The sequence below is a fragment of the Acipenser ruthenus genome, chromosome 44 (genome assembly GCF_902713425.1).
Source record: "Acipenser ruthenus chromosome 44, fAciRut3.2 maternal haplotype, whole genome shotgun sequence".
NCBI classification, from domain to species: domain Eukaryota; kingdom Metazoa; phylum Chordata; class Actinopteri; order Acipenseriformes; family Acipenseridae; genus Acipenser; species Acipenser ruthenus.
In genome coordinates, this window is record NC_081232.1 from 739,548 (window position 1) to 761,357 (window position 21,810).

At 39.7% G+C, this 21,810-nt stretch overlaps 1 pseudogene; it reads left to right on the plus strand.

Moving 5' to 3' along the window:
• The first annotated feature begins 5,058 nt into the window (after positions 1–5,058).
• LOC131696827 (uncharacterized) lies at positions 5,059–19,687 on the plus strand (annotated as a pseudogene).
• Positions 19,688–21,810: the final 2,123 nt, after the last annotated feature.

Genomic DNA, 21,810 nt, shown 5'->3' on the forward strand with positions numbered 1-21,810 from the left:
CTCACACACAGAGAGACACACGCACAGACTCATGCACACACACACAAACTCTCTCACAGGGAGATGGAAGGGAGGTTTGAGGGGGGTCTAAGATGGCTTCCTGACTGCCTCCCAAGCAGTGACACAAAGGAATTATTCTCTCCCTCTCACACCCACACAGCATATCGTTTCCTGTTTCAAGCAAGCGTTTCCCTCATCTATGCTACAGTACATAACCCTTTCAGTACTCTGACATGAGAACACAGCTCCCCCTAATGGACAACCAAACGAACTAAAAATAATGAGAAAATTAAAAATAACCCAGACAGCAATATACTTATGAGGCAAATTTTCAACCTATTTTGCTCCAAAGAGTAAATTACCTTTTTTTTTTAATTGGCTTACCGCACGGCTATGACATCATAGCCCAATTACTTACCTGGTCTATTTCAAAAGCAGTGTTTCTGTAGGTAAAAATGTCAACATACAACTGAAACAGCATTTAAACCACTCAACAATCTTTTTTCATCTCTGTCACTAAGAATTACAGAAAAAAACTGGCAAATATACTGTGGTATTTATTTAGTCAGAGAGGAGAAGAAAGAAAACTCTGAGGCAAGCAGTAGCAGAAACACTATTCAAAAGCCATCTGAGAAATCACCACGCAATCTCACTCAGCATTAACATATACGGTATATCTACTTATTAAACTAAATATCGACTTATAAAACTGACTAGCGAGTATGCAATATTTAAACTCGACGCAACAGGTACATCCCACCACTACCCTCCGATTTCATATTTAGAAACATCATTAATATCTCTCCCGCTCTCTGCTCACACAACCGTTGGGCTTTTAAAAAAAGTTCGGGTTCGATTTAGAATTCTGTTGTGCTCGCGGCACTGCGCAAACTGACACGGACGTCGTTTAGTCCACATAATACTTATAAAAATACTTATAAAAGTTATAATTTATGTTTATTGCTGCAGGGTGTAAACAGTGGTTACTTACGACTACAGCCTGTTATAACAAAGATCTGTGTCACATAACGGTAAAAATGCCAATTAGGCCTACACACTTTTTCAGCTATCTTTGTTTGCTAACTTTTATCTTTGTAATCCTAATTATCGCCATAGACTTAGGTACATTGGGCAATCAAAAATGCTAATTTACCGAAAACAATGGAAAAATTGATATATTGTATTCCACTTAAAAGTAACATACCTGTAGTATTTTGTACTTAATCATATCCTGATGTAACTATCACTATTTAATCATATCCTGATGTAACTTTCACTATTATCTGCTGTATTATTGAATTGTGGTTTGTCAAACTTGAAAGAAATTATTGTATTTCTTGTTCTTATTGTATGACTTGTATTGTAACACTTGAATGTATTTGTATTTGCTTGCGATTGTAAGTCGCCCTGGATAAGGGCGTCTGCTAAGAAATAAATAATAATAATAATAATAATAATAATAATAATAATAATAATAATAATAATAATAATAAAGATTCAGGTTAGCATGTGGTACATCCGAAGTTACACCAATGATTTAACTTTCATTTTTATAATTATTATTTATTTGGTTACATTGTTTAAGTTGTACAATTTAGCATAAAAATGTATACACTTTTCAGATATTAAATGTGTATTAATTTGTCATCTGTGGTTAATTTATATACAGTATATATATATATATATATATATATATATATATATATATATATATATATATATATATATATATATATATATATATAATCCCCCCTATAAATTATTCTGGACTAACAGTGGACATTGGCCTTTTATCATTGAGGTAACATTATATTATAATTTTATGTGTATATCTATGTTGACAGTAGAGAAGCAGAGAAGTCAAGAGAAAATATAGATTGAAATTAAACACAAAAAAATGACTCTTACAAAGAGTTTTCATCGAATTTAAACATATCTGGAAATAAAACTTCTATATCTAAAAATCTATATTTTCTCTTGACTACCCTACTATAAATGATCAGAAGTAAACAAGGCTCGGACTTTAAGAAGTGTGTTTGAAAAGTATAACTCTGCAGCCTGAAATGGAGAATCCAAACGCTGCAGGACCAGTTTTTCATCCAGCCAAGCACTCAGCATTCCCTGCATATACTAGTGTGTACTGCCTTGATCTGACTGCAACAGCTCAGGTTACAGTAAAACACCCTAACAGTGCATCAATTACAGAAACTTGTCTCTCTACCAAAGCATTTTACACAAATTTGCTATTATTGACACTTTCTAAAAGGAATGAAATGTAAGTCACAACACATATGCTTAATATGTATAGATGTTGTGTATTAGGAGATCGTACTTCATAACTTGCATTATGTCAACATTTGCAGCTCTAAAATAAAAATGATGCTGATACAAAATTTGCAAAAAATGCTTTGATAATAGATGCCATAGTCACTAGTTCTTCAGTATACCTCACTGTGCCAATATACATCAGTGTTTTCTAAATTTCACATTAGCTACAGATCATTATTATTATTTATTTCTTAGCAGATGCCCTTATCCAGGGCGACTTACAATTGTTACAAGATATCACATTATTTTTACGTACAATTATTATTATTTTTTTGCAAATTATTTTCATCCATTCTCAATGTAGATACACTGATGTATATTAATTGTATATTAATATATCCATCCATTATCATTAACCGCTTACTCCTTTACAGGGTCGCGGTGAGCCGGAGCCTAACCCGGCATACACAGGGCACAAGGTGAGACTACACCCTGGACTGGACGCCAGTCCATCGCAGGGCACCACACACACACACTCACACAGAGGGCAATTTAGAGAGACCAATCAACCTGGACAGCATGTCTTTGGACTGTGGGAGGAAACCGGAGTACCTGGAGAAAACCCACACGAACACGGGGAGAACATACAAACTCCACACAGACTGCAAACAAACAGTTATAGAATATATATATATATATATATATATATATATATATATATATATATATATATATATATATATATATATATATATATATATTGCACAATGGTTTATGTAGGCCTGTATTTTTATTTGACATCTACATTGAAATTCTAATTTCAGTTTGTATTTCATTTAGGATATGTAAATACATGGCACAGGGATATTTAGCTATGACATACAAACTCCATTGGCATATGTGCCACACAAATCCATGTTGGGCCAGGTTACATGCACTTGTAGAAGGGATGATCCTTGTGGGATACTCACAGACAAAAAGCAGATCAACATGATATGACCAAAGGGACTTAAACAAAGGGATCATCATTCAACTTTGATAAATCAATTGGCATATGAGCTTAAAGGACAGAACAAAAACTGGGATGCAAATAATATGAGTGACGACCTGAACTTCAGCTTCCTATATTTTATTGTGTATACCGAGGCTAACCTATACAGACATGTAAGCATGTCAATTTTACATTGTAAATAAGATGAGAATGACACACATCATTCTTACTTTAATATGATTAAGTAAATGTAGATTGTGTGAAGCTATACCCCTAGAAAAATGTACCACGGTTCTATAGTGTAGCTATACTATTATTATTACGGTTGTACTGCATTATTGTAACACAGGGAATTGTACATTGATGGTGTAGGATACATATATTATACAATACAATTGTACTGTCACAGATACCATCGTACCTTGTTCCAAAACCCATTTTTATAGGGTTCCGTTCTAACAGTATTGTTGCAATGGAAACACACGGATAATTGAAAGTTTCCACAGAAGCGGAGGGCAGGATATTAATCAGAGAGTATCAAGCAATATTTTAAAAATACGCTGACATCAAGACCGTTCCCAACAATGCTTGCAGATTGTCTTTTTAAAAAATACATTACATACCGCAAATAGTTAACGATTACTGCTTTTGTATATATTATATGGAAAAGTAAGCGCATTAATTAATACTGCCTTTATAAATGTAATGATGATTACATGTTTTATTTAGAACGCAATGCCGATGTATTAATTATTTGAAAAACATAAATAAAATGGGCATATTACATGTTACAACATTGACAATACAGAGAAAAGCAGATTTCGTAACATGTATTGTTATTAAACTCATATGTACAATAAGTCAAGGCTTAATAGGTGATTAATCAGCTTAAGTTTTAATTTGTTTGTTTGAACTGGTAAAATCTTCATTTCTCACTGGATTGGCCTACAGCAGAGCTGCTGGCACTGCCTCTCTTGAAGAATTTCCGTTAGTCGTTAGCTAGCCTACAGTTGAGAAATTGAGGATAATACAATGACATTGTGATCAACACTATGTCACCTTTTCCACACATGACCTACTGATAATTGTTTTGCAATGGCCTACTGAATGAAAGCAATTGAGTATGAAATGATATGTGCATGATGTGACGTCATCTGTCTCATTTATAGCCTGGCACAGAGAGCAAAACTACATTAAATACAACGTTAATTAGATATCATCGCCTTTTCCTGTCCGTTTACTGTTAGCTAGCAGTCTCAAGCCACAGAAGTAGCTAACGTTAACCAACATGTGAGCTACAAGTAAGCCTAACAGTCACTAGCGCGGGCAGCAGCCTCCCCCAGGTCCTAGAGCCCGCCCGGTAAGACTTTTAAGAAATCACAGAGAAAATATATTGACTGATATATTGATTTATTTTGGGGGGGGGGCGGCTAATGAATATTTTAGGGAGCTAAAGCCCCCCTAAAATAGGCCTAGCGACGTGCCTGGCACTTATTATAACCCTGTAAGTCGCTTTGGATAAAAGCGTCAGCCAAATAAATACATTAGTATTGTTACAAGGTAATATAACGTCTTACTTTTTGGAGAAAAAAAAAAACGATCAAAAAACACACCCGCCATTTAGTAAATTAATATTTTCACGTTATATTTGTGATTTTAATGTATTGTTGGGAACCAACCACACGTTTAAACATCCTAATGCATTCTGGTAAGTGTAGTCCTGCCGTGAAAGGTATTTGAAAAGGTACAAGAGACAGGTAAGATGTACCAGAGTGCATTGCGACATGAGTTGAAAAAACTCGAACTGCTAATCTGTGCTCGTGAACATGAAGTCATATGGTAACCTTAGTTACAGCCCTAAAATATATTTATTTATGCAAATTACGACAGAACACCCAATCGCTGCAAAGAAGCCAGTTGTCAATCAAAACAGAACCACAGCAGGATCTGTGCTAAGGTTAAGTGCAGCCAGCTGCTTGCTTCAACTTTGACAACCTATTAAACAAAACAAAAATAAATAAATAAAGAAGACAGATCAATCGGGTACCTGCTTGTAAGGTAGGGCATTTAAATACCGTGTCGATTTAAATGACAGAAGGGCGGCTGCAATTATGCAGCCGAAATCTAAAAAGAAAATTACTTTTTGAAAACAACGTATGCTTAACTTTCACTTTCTCTTTGTAACTTTGTCCTGTTCAGAAATGTTGACTTTTCTACCGAATCTGCTTAATAAAACATACCGCAAAACAGACCAAAAAACGTGAGCGTCATGATATAGTTGTTGTTAGACCGCATATTTATGTTCTCGTTCAGTATTTTATCCCTAGTAGTCGAGTTTAGGAAAAGCATTAACGTGCAATAAAGCACAGCGAAAACAAGACTAAACAATGTGTAAAGACCAGAGAAGTACTTTCCATTTGAAATCAATTCCAACACATCATTGATCTGTAAGAGCTAATGGTGATGGGGTCGCTGTGCAACAGGCGAGCCTCTGTGTAATGGATGAACTCAAGGAGTTATCTGGGGGTACTAAGATCTTATCCAACAGGGCGAGGAGCTCTTGGTGATTGGAGGATGCAGTAGATGAGAGGAAACATCTTGAGGTGTGGAACCACAGATAGTTCAGTTATTCTTTATGGGCTGATTAGGTACTGTAACCACTGTGTGGTGTTGGAATCATTGTAAAGTATATTAAAGGACTCATTTTTGAGTTCTCAAGATATTATTATTATTATTATTATTATTATTATTATTATTATTATTATTATTATTATTATTTATTTGTTAGCAGACGCCCTTGTCCAGGGCGACTTACAATTGTTACAAGATATCACATTATTTTTACATACAATTCCCCATTTATACAGTTGGGTTTTTACTGGAGCAATCTAGGTAAAGTACCTTGCTCAAGGGTACAGCAGCAGGGATTGAACCCACGACCCTCCGGTCAAGAGTCCAGAGCCCTAACCACTACTGTGACATACATACAAACAGACAGATTTACAGACAGACACCCACATTTACCCCCAGAATCTGGTAACTCTCAATAACATGCTAAATAATGTTTCATCGATTGGATATTCAGGGATACTCATTTTGAAAGAATATTCAAAAATGAAAATCTCACGTTTGACCCAGCCCTGTCTAATCTCACCGGACTTTACTGCTTTCATAACAGTCCTGATCTAAATCCGAAACAAAGAACAATGTATCGTGCATACAGAGTATTCCAAAGTATATCCTTGTAGCCGCCTCTTTATCAAACACAGAGCTGGTAATCAGGAGACCAGTGCGCGTAGGGAGGTAACATTTAGCATTTGTTCTTAAACACACGGCAGCACTGCACAGTCTGAAACTAAAAGTTTGTTCGAGATCAGCTACTTGTGCAACCAAAAGACACATTCTGTATTTCTCCCTCTTCCTCTTCTTCCAAAATCATCTGCAGTACTTCTGTTATAGGAAATGTGTTTCTAATCCTACGTGGGCCGACATGACTGGATACACATGGAAAAAATAGACAAGTTCATTTATGCAACAACCCTGTGGTAGTTTCATAGTAAACGTTACATTTTTGGCCGTCACTTGTAGGCAGAAATCCCATTTTATTGACCCTATTATTATTATTATTATTATTATTATTATTATTATTATTATTATTATTATTATTAAAAAATTCTTAGCAGAAGCCCTTATCCAGGGTGAATTACAATTGTTACATAATATCACATTACAGATAAGAGCAGTTATAAAACACAGTAAAATCAGCAGCAAACAAGATCAAATTCAGTAAATAATTACATTTAAGAGCGAGTTTGACGAAGAGCAGTTAACATAAATATTTTCTTATATGAGTCCATTAAGAGCACGTAGTAAGTATGATAAGTAGATAAGAACTATTTCAAATAAGAGCAATTACAAAAAACATGAATATGGATACCTACAAGAGTAAAACCAAATACAAGATACAGGAAGTAGTTATACTTAAGAGCAATAGTAGAATACGATGAGGTATGAAGCAGTTCATTGCAAGTACAAGCTGATGCAAGTACTGGTACAATCGGGTGCCATAGAGTCCAGTATAGTGGAGAGTTGTGAGGTTTACAGGTGCTGTCTGAACAGGTGTGTTTTGAGGAGGTGCTGGAAGATGGTCAGGGACTGAGCAGTCCTGTTATCCATGGGTAGGTCGTTCCACTATTGAGGGGCAAGGGCGGAGAAGGAGCGGGCTCTGGAGGTGGGGGAGTGGAGTGGGGGGGGGGGTACAGCTGGTCTGCCGATGGTGAAGGGGGCGAGAGGGGGTGTAGAGAGAAATGATAGTCTGGAGATAGGAGGAAGCAGAAAGGTCAAGACAAGCGATAGGCGAGTAGAAGAGTTTTGAATTGGAACATTTCTTATTAGAGGATGCTTGAGTGCTGTAGGATAACTGCTTTTACATGGTTCCAGTCCCTTTAAAATGATGTTTATAAATACTGTGTATTCCACCCATAGAAAGCGCTTTCGACACTTCTCAAGAGATAGATGAAAATGGAGCCTGGAAAGGAGCAGAACGAGGAACTGTTTGGTGCAGAGGGACTCAGCAAGACTAGAGAGGTGTGTTTGAGTTTCATCCTGGTTTTAGTTTCAAGCAGTGCAAAACTTTTTGACGAAGAGTAAAACAATGTAAAATATTACATTTCTTCAACATTTTTTTTTATATATTTAGAATATTGGTAACTCCAATAGTTTGAAATAAATCACCCCAGTATTAATTCAGGGTAACTCCGACTAGTCACAAGTAAAGTGGCTGTCGAGCTCAGAGACTGATCTATGCACAGGTTCGCATCCTGGTTGTGTGTGAAGTTGCCGGTCTTCGCTGGGGATTCCGAAGAGACCGTCTCATTGGCTCTGGCGCTCCCGTTGGTTAGGGAGGCATAACCGGCAGGGACTGTTTCTCCTCATCGCGCTGCAGCGCACCCTGCTGGCCAGGCGCCCAGCGAGCTCAGAGCGGACACCTGCAGGTGAAAGACACCAAAAACTGACACTATCGTTATTTCTTTTTTTAATAGGAAGCAATGGAGAATGTGGATGAGGAAGACCTGTACAGTGATACAAACCTCCTCGTCAAAAAAGAGGTTTGTCTTCATTTAAACAGCATTTAAAGGGATGCGAAACAATCTTTTCAAATCTACTTTCTTGCCTCTTGTAAGTAAGGCTGTATTTTTTTCACGGTAATCGCAGATTTCCGTGAAATCTACCCATTGTTGTGTAAGTGTACAGAGAGCTGCACGGTTTCTTTAAAATATCCTCAGCGAAAAAGACATCAAAGATCAGACATATTTCTCCTAAAGATCACTTCAATATTTCAGAACATTTGCTGAATAAGAACGCTAGAGAAAATGATCTATTTTGAATGTGAGGAAGCTATTTTGTTTTCTGCTTCAATAAATATCATACAATACAGCCCTACTTATTAGTTTTATGTGTGAAGAAGTGTCTCTTACCCTCTGCTGTACGTCTACTTTAATTTCCTGGTTTCTGCGCTGTGCTCAAAGTATAGGCTCTCATTAACTAGATCAACGCTTAAGATTGTAAAGATTTCATTGGAGTCCCCCATGATTCCTCTTTCTACACTTAAGGCTATATACCCAAGTATTCAGTCTGGCTTTTTGATAACATACATAATTGCTGGTTAGGGATTAAATGCACACCAGCCAGGCAGAGGTTAAGTGTGACTCTCATTTTTGCTCCCTGACAAAACTAAAACTATTCTTTCTTCAACAGGATAATGACAGTGTTTTGGATTGGTGGTACACTGACGAAGGTTTGTTACATAAGACAATAAAACCTTATTATAAACGGGTCTCACGACACCACTGTGTATAGCACGACTGTAAAATATTGTCGTTTATAGGAGGAGTAAAGGGTTTTTATTTTGCATTGGGTGAGCAGAAAAGGTATCCATTGCATAGTTTATTATTTCCACTAGATGTCGCTGTTTCTTCATTTGCCTTCACAACAACGTTTTTTTTTTTTGCATATAAAAAGTGCATTTAAATCACTCGTGAGGAGGGCTTATTGTATGTGGCGGCATGTCTTTGTCATTTTAGGATGGGATGACTGGAGTTCTGATGAAGGATTCACAGAGGAAGAAGAAATTAAGTAAGTTTGCCTTGGCTGCTTTTTATTTTGGAATTTTGAAACTATTTAAGTTTCTCAAAAAAACAAAAACATGCATAAAAACAAATAGAGATTATTATTATTTATTTCTTAGCAGACGCCCTTATCCAGGGCGACTTACAATTGTTACAAGATATCACATTGTTTTTACATACAGTTACTAATTTATACAGCTGGGTTTTTACTGGAGCAATCTAGGTAAAGTACCTTGCTCAAGGGTACAGCAGCAGTGTCCCCCACCTGGGATTGAACTCATGACCCTCCGGTCAAGAGTCCAGAGCCCTAACCACTACTCCACACTGCTGCCCTATGTTGCTTATCAGTAAAAGGTACTTGTTGAGAGATTCACAATCTGATCAGTACTAGTGCCACGTTAAACAAACGCGTGTCTCTCTAGGCTCATCACCAACACAGCTTGCAAAGTCTACAAAGGCATTAACCTCTTCGTGAAGCTGTTTGTCGACCGTGCCGAAAGGCTGCAGGAATACGTGGATGAGCTGCGGAGCATTGCGGACGGAGTCGACCGTTTCCACAAGGGGGCGACAATTGCCAGCATCACCGGGGGGGCAGTGAGCGCGGCTGGGGGAATAGCCACCATCACCGGCCTCATCCTGGCTCCCTTCACATTCGGGGCCTCGGTTATAGTGACCGCGGTGGGGCTGGGGGTCGCCACGGCCGGGGGTCTTACCAGCGCATCGGCCACCATCTCAGACACGGTGAAAAACAACTCGTATGACCGCAAACGGGTGGAGGCAATCATTGAAGAATACCAAAAAGACATGACCCCCATCTCGGAGTGCTTAAATTACATCCAGACTGGAATGGAGAACATGAAAAGGTTTGATTTCTCTAGAGTCAATGAGAATCTGTCAAGCGAGGCTTCCCCCAAAATGCAGGGTATTTTTCAAGCCGGGGCCCGAGCTGGTAAAGGGTTCGCCAACATCGCCGAGATCGTAAGAGTGGTGCAGCTAGCTAAAGTGGCAGGAGGAGCGGTGAGGGCGGTCCGCATTGCGGGAGTGGCCACGGGGATACTGTCAGCATTGTTTCTGGGTCTGGATGTCTTCTTCATCGCCAAGGATTCAATCGAACTACGGAAGGGCGCCAAGACCGAATTTGCGGCTAAAATCCGTGAAGTTGCAGACGAATTGCAGGCAGGGTTATACGAGCTGAATAAAATACGAGACGACCTCCAGGAAACAACCAAGCAGAATTAGTCCTCCCCTTCTGTGCACACAGCTTGGACTATTCTGAAAAAAAGAATTAAATGTTTATTAAGCCATAATGGTCAGAAAATTGCCATAAGTTTTTTTTTCTGAATTTGAATCCAAAAACCAAAATAAAATAGAATACATGGTGCATAAATCTGTAAAAGCTGTTCATGTTTACAATAGCAATGCAGGCCTTGTTTCCAATTGCAATAGCTTGGTAGTTGACCTTGTCTTCACAGTGTACAAACTCTCCTCAGGCAATGCTATCTAAACTCTTGCCTTATTATATGCAAGCTCTTTATTAGTACTACCTGTATTTGATTAGAAAAAAGACAACTTTGTGAATGTTATTTTTTATATATGGGAAAATATTGACTAATAAAACTTTTAAGATACAGATTTGTATGTCAATATTAACTTGAGGAGGGAGCGAGGGGGTGGGTGGGAGGAGTGGTGGCAGTGGGGATGGGGGAGGGGGAGGGGAAGGGGAGGGGAAGGGTTGCAGTGGAAAAGGGGGGGAGGGTGTGGGAGGAGGGATGGCAGTAGAGGGGGGAGGGGGGTGGGGGATGGGGTACGGAGGGAGGGGAGAGCCGGGAGGGGGAGGGGGAGGTGAAGGGTTGCAGTGGAGGGGGGGAGGGAGGGAGGGAGGGGAGAGCCGGGAGGGGGAGGTGGAGCGGGGAGGGGGAGGGGGAGGTGAAGGGTTGCAGTGGAGGGGGGGGAGGGAGGGAGGGAGGGGGGATTGGGGGGGGGGGAGGGGGAGGTGAAGGGTTGCAGTGGAGGGGGGGAGGGAGGGAGGGGAGAGCCGGGAGGGGGAGGTGGAGGGTTGCAGTGGAGGGGGGGAGGGAGGGAGGGAGGGGAGAGCCGGGAGGGGGAGGTGGAGCGGGGAGGGGGAGGGGGAGGTGAAGGGTTGCAGTGGAGGGGGGGAGGGAGGGAGGGAGGGAGGGGGGATTGGGGGGGGGAGGGGGAGGTGAAGGGTTGCAGTGGAGGGGGGGAGGGAGGGAGGGAGGGGGGATTGGGGGGGGAGGGGGAGGTGAAGGGTTGCAGTGGAGGGGGGGAGGGAGGGAGGGAGGGGAGAGCTGGGAGGGGGAGGGGGAGGTGAAGGGTTGCAGTGGAGGGGGGGAGGGGGGGAGGGGGGAGGGGGAGGTGAAGGGTTGCAGTGGAGGGGGGGAGGGGAGAGCCGGGAGGGGGAGGTGAAGGGTTGAAGTGGAGGGGGGGAGGGAGGGAGGGAGGGGGGAGGTGGGTGGTGGGGCAGGAGGTGTCAGGTAAAAGAGTTTGTAATCTGACAACCTTCCCTGGTCCTCTACAGCCAAAAGATTTGCATCACCCTCGATACAACATGAACTAAATTGAATTAAACCAGCTGAATAATGTTACCTTAGCGTATTGCATTACATACCGCTTTTGTAGTTTTCCATATACTTCACGAAAAAACTGACAAAACTGGAATAACATGGCATTTCAAAATCTCTACTACTATTATAGCTTCCAGTAGACTTTTGCGAAATTAGTGTCATCTTCTCAGCAGTTCCATTATTGAGTAATAACAGAATTTTTGGCCACTATAGATACCAATGGGAGAGCAGGGTCTGGTTGCGGTATAGTTTCTAGTAAAGAAAGACCCCTAGTTTGCTGGCAATCCCTCTCTTCACCCCGAAGCGAGCAAGTCTTCTACACTACACCCAATACACAGGTTTCTAATTCACAAGATCTCTTCCTCCTAAAACCTCAATCTGTATTTCTCCATGCATTGAGATCACTATGGAATATATTTCCCTTTCTGGAATTCATTAATTATCTCTAAAATGCAACCACGTGCTACAACTGGCAAAGGAGAATCTACTGTACTAGTGTTACCATGTGACTCCATGTACACTAGGACTGTTTGAGACAGTCCAGGCTTTTTGACTCACATCCAGTGCATTCTGGTAAGTGTAGTCCTGCTGTGACAGGTACAATGTATTGCAAGGTGAGTTGAAAAGCCTGAACTGTACTAAACTCTCCTAGTGTACACGGAGTCATATGGCAATGCTTATAATGTCTAGCATAACTGGACTTCTCTATCCTGCTATCAATAGCTATTACCTTACACAGACGACACAATATGGTCTAGTCACTATGAGCCATATTACCAAAGAGTTTGCTAAACTAACTGAAACGCCTGTTCATTTTACTAAACTATAAATGAAACAACCGATTTATATATGTCAAGTTCTCTTAAGCACTCTCAGCGTGTTTTGTAACATTGTTCTCTGTTCACAAAATTCAAGAACGGAGGAAACACTTTGACAATATGATCCTACACGCCTGTACGTTACTGAGACTGCTTTAAGGAACATTTGCAAAGTTCGTTACCATAAAGACAATAGAGTTATCATTTTTGAGAACCAATTTACCTTGAATGTGGAATCACCTGCCAACCGAGCGCCTACCATCAGAACAGAAATTCAAAAAGAGATTTAAAAATGTGGTTTAAATTGTAAAAAGAAATAAATAAAAAGGGTGGTACTTTGTAGAAACAGAACCATTAATAGAGTTATACAATTTTAAAAAAAAAATATTAACATACAATTGAAATATATCACTGAATATAATTACAAGGAACCAAAAAAAAATTCCACTCAAAAACCACGCCTTTGCATTACCTGCCTCGTCTAAAAAAAAAAAAAAACTTCCCACAGAAACTCGACGGCAATCACAGTGGCGTCGTTTTTGTAACCACACGGAGGCAAATCACACAGACACCTTTAAAATCTACAACAATGCAAACCTGCTCAAAAGTAAAGGTAAGTTTTGATTGTAATGACCTTGAAACGTGTATCCATGTATCTGTACTGCTGCTGGATTCCGCATTATCTGGTGTTATTGTGGTTTTACATATCGACCATTCTTGTCCAGAAATAGACCTATCGCTCTTACCTTGCCTGCGCGTAAAGGACGTACCTGTGTTTACGACAAAACCTTTGTACGTCGACCTCTCTGTCCTTAACCTGAATCAAAGACGTTCTCTGTTTAAAAAATGGTATCAGCTATTATTAACATTATTTCGAAAGATGTTAGAGTACTTCCACTGTTACTGGCACTAGGGCAGCCGATTCAGCTGCTGCCAGTAACTGTACAAAACGCAATCATTATATAAATACCCACTTCCCTTTCTCCAAACTTACAATTGCAATACGAGTTCATCTTTCTTCAGGTCTGAAGATAAACTACTGGAAGCGGTCCTTCTGGTCTTACTGGCAGTAGAATTTGTACTGGTTCTAGTGACAACGTATTATTTAATGAGACGAGATTTTTCTCCAAAATTAGCACGGTACTAGTGGAATGTCAGAAAGTGGTAAGCTGTCAGAATTTTCTACAGGTGCAATCAATTGCCATTTGATGGGTGCTTTCCTATTGTTAAAAAGAGGTACATTTACCATTAATTATTTTATTGCAAACTCAAAAACAGGAAGCAGACAATGAATTTCTCTTTAAAAAAAAAATCGCTATGAACAAAACAAAATGAGAAATCCTCTGCAAAGTTACAGAAGTAAAAGAAATGTACAAGACCCGATATATTGCACCTGATAATTATTTGCATTTTATTTTCTTTATGGTGGAAACATTTGATAAATTCAATTGATAAATATGTAACTGGAAAATTTGATAAATTCAATTAAATCTCTGAAACGTGTCGCTTTAGTATTATGTCAGAATTAGGCTGTGTGGTCCAGTGGTTAAAGAGTAGGGCTTGTAACCAGGAGGTCCCCGGTTCAAATCCCACCTCAGCCACTGACTCATTGTGTGACCCTGAGCAAGTCACTTCACCTCCTTGTGCTCCGTCTTTCGGGTGAGACGTAGTTGTAAGTGACTCTGCAGCTGATGCATAGTTCACACACCCTAGTCTCTGTAAGTCGCCTTGGATAAAGGCGTCTGCTAACTAAACAAATTAATAGATATTTTATTGGTGTTAGAAAAAAGAAAAAAAAATGCTTAATAGCAATTATTCTTGGGGTGCACTAACGGCAATCATTTTAAAACTTGAAAAATATTTGTTTTCAAATAAAAACGTAAAAAAAAAAAAAAAAAACATTTGTATTGTTATTGACATTAATCGTACTTTCTCATGAACATTACATTTCAAATCAATACAAGAAACAGAAAACAACAACATTGGTTCATTTAAAATGATATAATTTGAATTAAGAGCCCATTGATGAATGGAGTGGACGTGCAATCATATGATGATAATGACGCACTGCAGTTTTTTACACAACCCAAACACACTGATGTTACCTAGAAGTTTTATTTAGCGGGTTGTACAATCACTGTCGCAGGTCTGTGGGTTTTACTAGAAATATTTTTATTATTATTATTTATTTCTTAGCAGATGCCCTTATCCAGGGCAACTTACAATTGTTACAAGATATCACATTATTTTTACATACAATTACCCATTTATAGAGTTGGGTTTTTACTGGAGCAATCTAGTTAAAATACCTTGCTCAAGGGTACAGCAGCAGTGTCCCCCACCTGGGATTGAACCCACAACCCTCCGGTCAAGAGTCCAGAGCCCTAACCACTACTCCACACTGCTGTACCAGAAATCCAATCCTGGGACACTAAATGCCAGGACTATACAGCGCAAGTTAGATACATCAGGATACAATATCACTGCAATAGACACACACTATGAATTGGTTGTCAATACTATAGAAGTATCCTTGTTTCCTATTGGGTGAATATAGGATTTGTAAAGACAGTTTAAGCTTTTTGCAGCTTCTGGTTTTTAGGGTGGTTCGTTTGGAGAGGCTGTTCCACACTTTCCCCCTGCATTTATTGAACCCAATGTTGTACAGTAAGATACACACACATACTAAGTTTAATTCATTGTGTTGAGTTTGAAAAAAGTCGGTCTGACTGACACAAATAGAAGCTGTAAACCGGAAGCTGCACTCTTTTTTAAAACCTTTAAATCCGTTAACCTGTTCTGCAGTCCTACAGGACCTACACCAATTTCAAACACAATTTCCAGTGAACTAAAGTGAACTATGCTTCATTTTATTTGCTTCAATAACTTAAAAAAAAAATTAAACAAAGTTTAGTATGTAAAGTGTTTAATATATTCTGATGCAGGAACTGCAATTAAATCACAAAATTATTTGAAAACCAATCCTGCACCAGGATTAGTTTCATTTCAACTTGTTGCAAAGCGACCACAAACCTCCTCAAGTTGCTGTTTGAAAGTGAACTGTGTGTATAAATTGCAGGGAAATCCTATGTGGATGTAGGTCATGGCAATTATTCTCAACAGCTCTAATTGAGTTGGTTTTATTTTCAGGACAAGATGAGAGCGCAGCTGGGTAAGTTGAAGAAAGAAGAGACAGACAGTGTGGAGAAACTTGTCATGAATAAAGAGGTCTGTCTTTCAGAGGAACATTTTAAAACATACATGCTTGCTATTACAATGTTTTCATAGACATCCACTGTTTATAAATAAATATAACCAAAATAACTGACATGAGGGGCTAATCATCGCTCAAGTACAGGTTTTAGCACACTGGAAAAATGGTGTTTGTCGTTTTTTCACAGTTGTTGTTGATATTATCTTCAAGCACCTGTTTCTAGTAGTGATATTTGCTGTTGATGTAATATAATACCACATAGCAAATCTGTTCACAGATGTCATTTCATGTATAAAACACACCAAACAATTCTACAATTACAAGTGTTTTGTTATGTTTAAGCATATTCAAATCACAGTGAGCTGCCTAAATACTTTCGCAGTCTGCTGTCTCTGCAGCGTGCATGGCGAAGGAGGTATTCCTTGCTGTTTAAATTAAGGAAGTTCTGTTGTTATTTTTACATTTATTTATGTTTTTAGGGAGCAGTCTGCTAAATCCAATTCCATAAAAAAAAATATTAAAGAAACTAACACATTTACCCTTTAGTCATACAGACTTGCTGGACTGTGACTAAACTTTAAACTTTAAATGACTATACAATATATAAGCTGAGACCAGGTTTGTTTAAATGAGAATGGACTGTAGTAGAATTCTGTGTTATTTTTTCTTTAAAGGATGATTGCAATATGGAGCCAAGAGAGAATAAAGACATGTGCGGTGATGAGAGCCCCAAAGAGAATCAGGAGGTTTACTGGGGGGGGGGGCTCAACAATATAACTATGGCTTATAACAGCGTGAATAACCTCTGCTTCGGTCCTTATCACTCAGATAACGACCTGTGTATTAAGAGCCATCAACCCTTAGGCTTTCTTACCCAACCACCTCCACTGGTCATTATCTGAGTTTTGGACCTCCACGTTGGTCATTATAGTGATTGAAGCTAACAAAATTGTTCCATATATTTTCCCTGCAACGCACAACCATTCATTATGTAATCTCAGATGTGCAGTTTTCAATAGTTTAAGCAAAACATGAATTCTCATTTTAAAACATGATACTAGGTTAAATAAATTTTCTGTTTGCAAGCCACGCTTTCACACTGTCTTGCACTTCCTGGGTCACCTGGAGGTGGAAATTGTTGCCACCCCTTTCCTGCCGCCTTTCCTGTAAATAACCAATCAGCTGCTTCCCTTATGCCTGACATGCTTTCATCCAGTAACATGACCCACTGCTGGAGTGAAATGACCAAGGAAGTAAAGCAGAAATAGACTTCCTGAAGGCAAGGTAAGCAAACTGAGAACTATGTGTAGTACCAGGTGTCTGTTTTAAAATGAAAATACATTGTATTTGGTTAGCTACAAACACTCTAACACTTAAATATCTTGCTATACCTGATAGATAATGTTGATCAGCCCATTACTGAGCAGCACGTCTCCCATCCCATGCTGTGATAGACGATGTTGGATAATGTTTGGGACACCACTTCAACTGTGACACGTCTCTGCAAATTTAAGTTCAATATGAACAAGCAATGGAGTGTTCTGTAATACTAAAAATCTACTTTTATTTCAATAGGACACTGACAGCCTTCTGGACTGGTGGAACACTAAGAAGGGTGAGGAATTTTGCAGTCTGGTTTGTTCATAAAGTCTTACAGGAAATACCCAATAATAATGCTAACTGCATTGTAACCATCTGGTCTTATCGGTCTAGGAACGCCTAGATGTTGTAATATAGTGGAGGCCTTTGTGATAACGTCAAACTAATCTCTTTGCATTTTAGTGAATCTGATCACATTGTCTGATCACAGGGTTGAGATACATTCCTTTTTAATATCAGTTCCCAGTTCCTGTTCCCTTTTAATCAATTTCACACGCATCACTGATCAAAATTGCAATTAGCAGCGTTCTGTTAAAATGAGCTTCTCACAGTGGCAACAAATGACTTCATTTGAAGTCACTGTTTATTAGTCAATTAAGTTGGCTTCAAATGAAAGCAGTTGAACAAATATGATCACAATTATTGTGTCTCAAATACAAATTCCAATTCTTGCGAAGGAATTGGAATTGGAAATTGATTTTAATAAGGAGTTTAAATAAAAAAAAAACAGGAAATTGACACCAGCAACAAATTATCAACTGAATCCGAATGACAGATTTGCCCATCAGTACAGCTTCAGCTACAACGTCTCGCATGCATTGTTATTTTGAAGCACTTGTTGACCTAAATGCAAGAACATAACCACTGGCTGTATGTTAAAGCATCTGTTTGAATTTAGAATGGGGAGATATGAATACTGATGAAGAATACACCGACAGCAGGTAAGAATAGAATTCATACAATACTGCACCTGCTATTTCTCAAAAAGAAATAATAATAATCATCTTTATTTTTATATAGCGCCTTTCATAGAGGACTAGGGTGTGTGAACTATGCATCAGCTGCAGAGTCACTCACAACAATGTCTAACCCGAAAGACGGAGCACAAGGAGGTGAAGTGATTTGCTCAGGGTCACACAATGAGTCAGTGGCTGAGCTAGGATTTGAACCAGGGAAATCTTGTGAGATGTTGTAGGTCGCAATAAACTTTTTTTTTCTTCTTCTTCTTGTTAGGATCATGGCCGACACAGCTTGCCAAGTGTACACAGGCATCAGGTGCTTCCTGAAACTGTTCCTTGAACGCTTTGATACGCTGCAGAAGTACGTCAGCGAGCTCTGCGTGATCGCGGACGGAGTCGACAAGCATCACAAGAAAGCCGTTATCGCCAACATCACCGGAGGAGCAGTGAGCGCGGCCGGGGGAGTAGCCACCATCAGCGGCCTCATCCTGGCTCCTTTCACCTTCGGGGCGTCCATCATAGTGACCGCAGTGGGGCTGGGGGTCGCCACGGCCGGGGGAGTGACCAGCGCGTCGGCAACCATCACTGACAACGTCAGCAACACCATAGACCGGAAAAAGGTGGAGAAGATTATAAACGGATACCAAACGGAGATGAAGGACATCTCGGAGTGTTTGGACTTCATCAAAACTGGCATGGAGCACATGAAAAGGTTTGATTTCTCAAAGATGAGTGAGAAAGTGTATAATGATATGTTCCCAGAGATGGGGGATGTGTTTCACACGGGGGCTAGTGCAGGGAGTAATATCTCTGAGATTGTACGGATGGTTCAGTTGGCACAAGTGGCGAGTGCCAGCGCAGTCCGCGTGGTCAGCATGGCGTCCATAGTTCTGTCTGGATTGGCCCTGGGTTTGGATGTTTTCTTCATCGCCAAGGACTCCATGGAGCTGCGGAAGGGAGCCAAGACAGAATTTGCGGCTAAAATACGTGACGTGGCGAATGAGCTGCAGTCATCTTTGTTAGATCTGAATAAAATCAAAGACGAGCTTCAGAAAACCATCAGAGAGCTTTGACAGGACTTTCACACGCACACTGGGCTGCGCATGGAGCTGCTTTCGTCCACTGCACAGTTTGCACTATTATTTGTAATTAATATTACTCTCTAACTGTACGAAAACACTTCAGATTACTTACAAGCACTTAACTATGTGGTTTGGTAACATTATTGGGTGGGTTTTCACTTTGTGAAGACAATGTGCCAATAATCTAGCTGCATATGCTCTGCAAACACGAAAAACAAATTACACTATGTAACACAATTTTTGTTCCTGGGTATTAAGTGTTATTTCCTAATTGCTTATGCCTCAAAAGTATAGAAAATGGCTATTATTCCCCACAAACTTTGCTTTTGTGACCAGGACAGTGATATTTTGAAATGTACCTATTTCCAATGAGAAAACGGGCGAATTTGTGTCTTTTCGTTCACATAAAGTCCGAAAAAAAACAACATATGAATCCAAATTAACATGTATTTATACTAAAGTAATACAAAAATGACTACAAAAGATTTAGAAGTGAGTAGTTTTTCGAGATTTACGATTATACTGTAAATCACTTTCACGAATCAGCCCCCAAATGTAGTCTCCCATCATGTTCTCGTTATACTGTCCTTGGTGGCGGCGTTCAAAGTCCAGTATATCCTGGTGGAAGCGCTCGCCTTGCTCCTCCGAGTACGCTCCCATGTTCTCCTTGAATTTATCAAGATGAGCATCAAGGATATGGACTTTGAGGGACATCCTACAGTCCATTGTTCTGTAGTTCTTCACCAGAGTCTCAACCAGCTCCACATAGTTTTCGGCCTTGTGATTGCCCAGGAAGCCCCGAACCACTGCGACAAAGCTGTTCCAAGCCGCTTTCTCCTTACTAGTGAGCTTCTTGGGGAATTCATTGCACTCCAGGATCTTCTTTATCTGTGGTCCGATGAAGACACCGGCTTTGACATTTGCCTCAGCCAGCTTGGGGAAGAAGTCTTGAAGGTACTTGAAGGCTGCCGACTCCTTATCTAGAGCTCTGACAAATTGTTTCATAAGGCCCAATTTGATGTGCAGTGGTGGCATCAGCACCTTCCAGGGGTCCACCAGTGGCTCCCACTTGACGTTGTTCCTCCCCACAGAGAACTCGGTCTGCTGTGGCCAGTCCCGCCTGTGGTAGTGCGCCTTGGTGTCCCTGCTGTCCCAAAGGCAAAGATAGCAGGGAAACTTGGTAAAACCGCCTTGGAGACCCATCAGGAATGCCACCATTTTGAAGTCTCCTATGACCTTGATGCCATCTCAGAAAAATGCAGATATGTATCCACTTAGGCAGCTGGAACTAAACTGAACTGGTGGGCTTAAGGCCCCTGTATTTATACTACTATTTATATTACTGGAAAGTTCTAGAAAGTTCTAGAAGTTACTCCAAGTTTACTCAGCACTGAATCTATCTGGAATGTTCTGGAAAATAGGTACATTTCAAAATATCACTGTCCTGGTCACAAAAGCAAAGTTTGTGGGGAATAATAGCCATTTTCTATACTTTTGAGGCATAAGCAATTAAGAAATAACACTTACTACCCAGGAACCAAAAAAAAAAAAAAGAATTGTTACACGGTGTTATAATTATTGGAAATTATTTCTAAGATCCATGTCCTTCAACTAACCTTGCACAACTAACTTTGCACAACTAACCTTGCACAACTAACCTTGCACAACTAACCTTGCACTACATTGTGTTCTTGCTTTCAAGGTTTTTCACACAATCATCAACAGAAGTGCCAAACCTGTTGACAATATAAAGCCTTGTTTCTGCTGCCCTGTTAGGTTAATTGTTTTCCATATTGGAGCGATGGAAAAAACGGCATTAAAAAAAACTAAAACATGATCTATACAAATGCCACGGTTCAATTAAAAAAAATACACCACCTGAATTTGCTATGCAGTTAAACATGAGGAATGTGGATCAAATTTAGCACTGGGAGAAGAACAAGAGAGCTCAAATGGAAGCCGAGTAAAAGTAAGTTTAGAACAGAAGGTAGGAAGCACTGTTTTACACAGAGAGTTTCTAGATTCTAGATTCTGATTCTAAAGACTAGATTCTGTGCTTTTAGATGAGTTCTGCTAGCAAGGGACGAGCCTTGATGGGCCGAATGGCCTTTTCTAGTTCCCAAACTTTTCTTATGTTCTAATGTAATTTTTGATTGTATCCACCCTATTCTAGATGTCTTCCACTAATGTATTAACTTATTTTTTTATTAACTAGTAATTAATTATAAAATCTATGCAACTTGAAATTGACTGTTTCTTTAACTAATATTCAAAGATCATGTCTAACCTCAAAGGTCAGAAACTATGACTGGAGGGAACACCCTTTCTCTTAGGGGGTGAGGGAGGGAGCAGTTCAGTCTCCATGCCTCAAGCCTGCCCTGGACT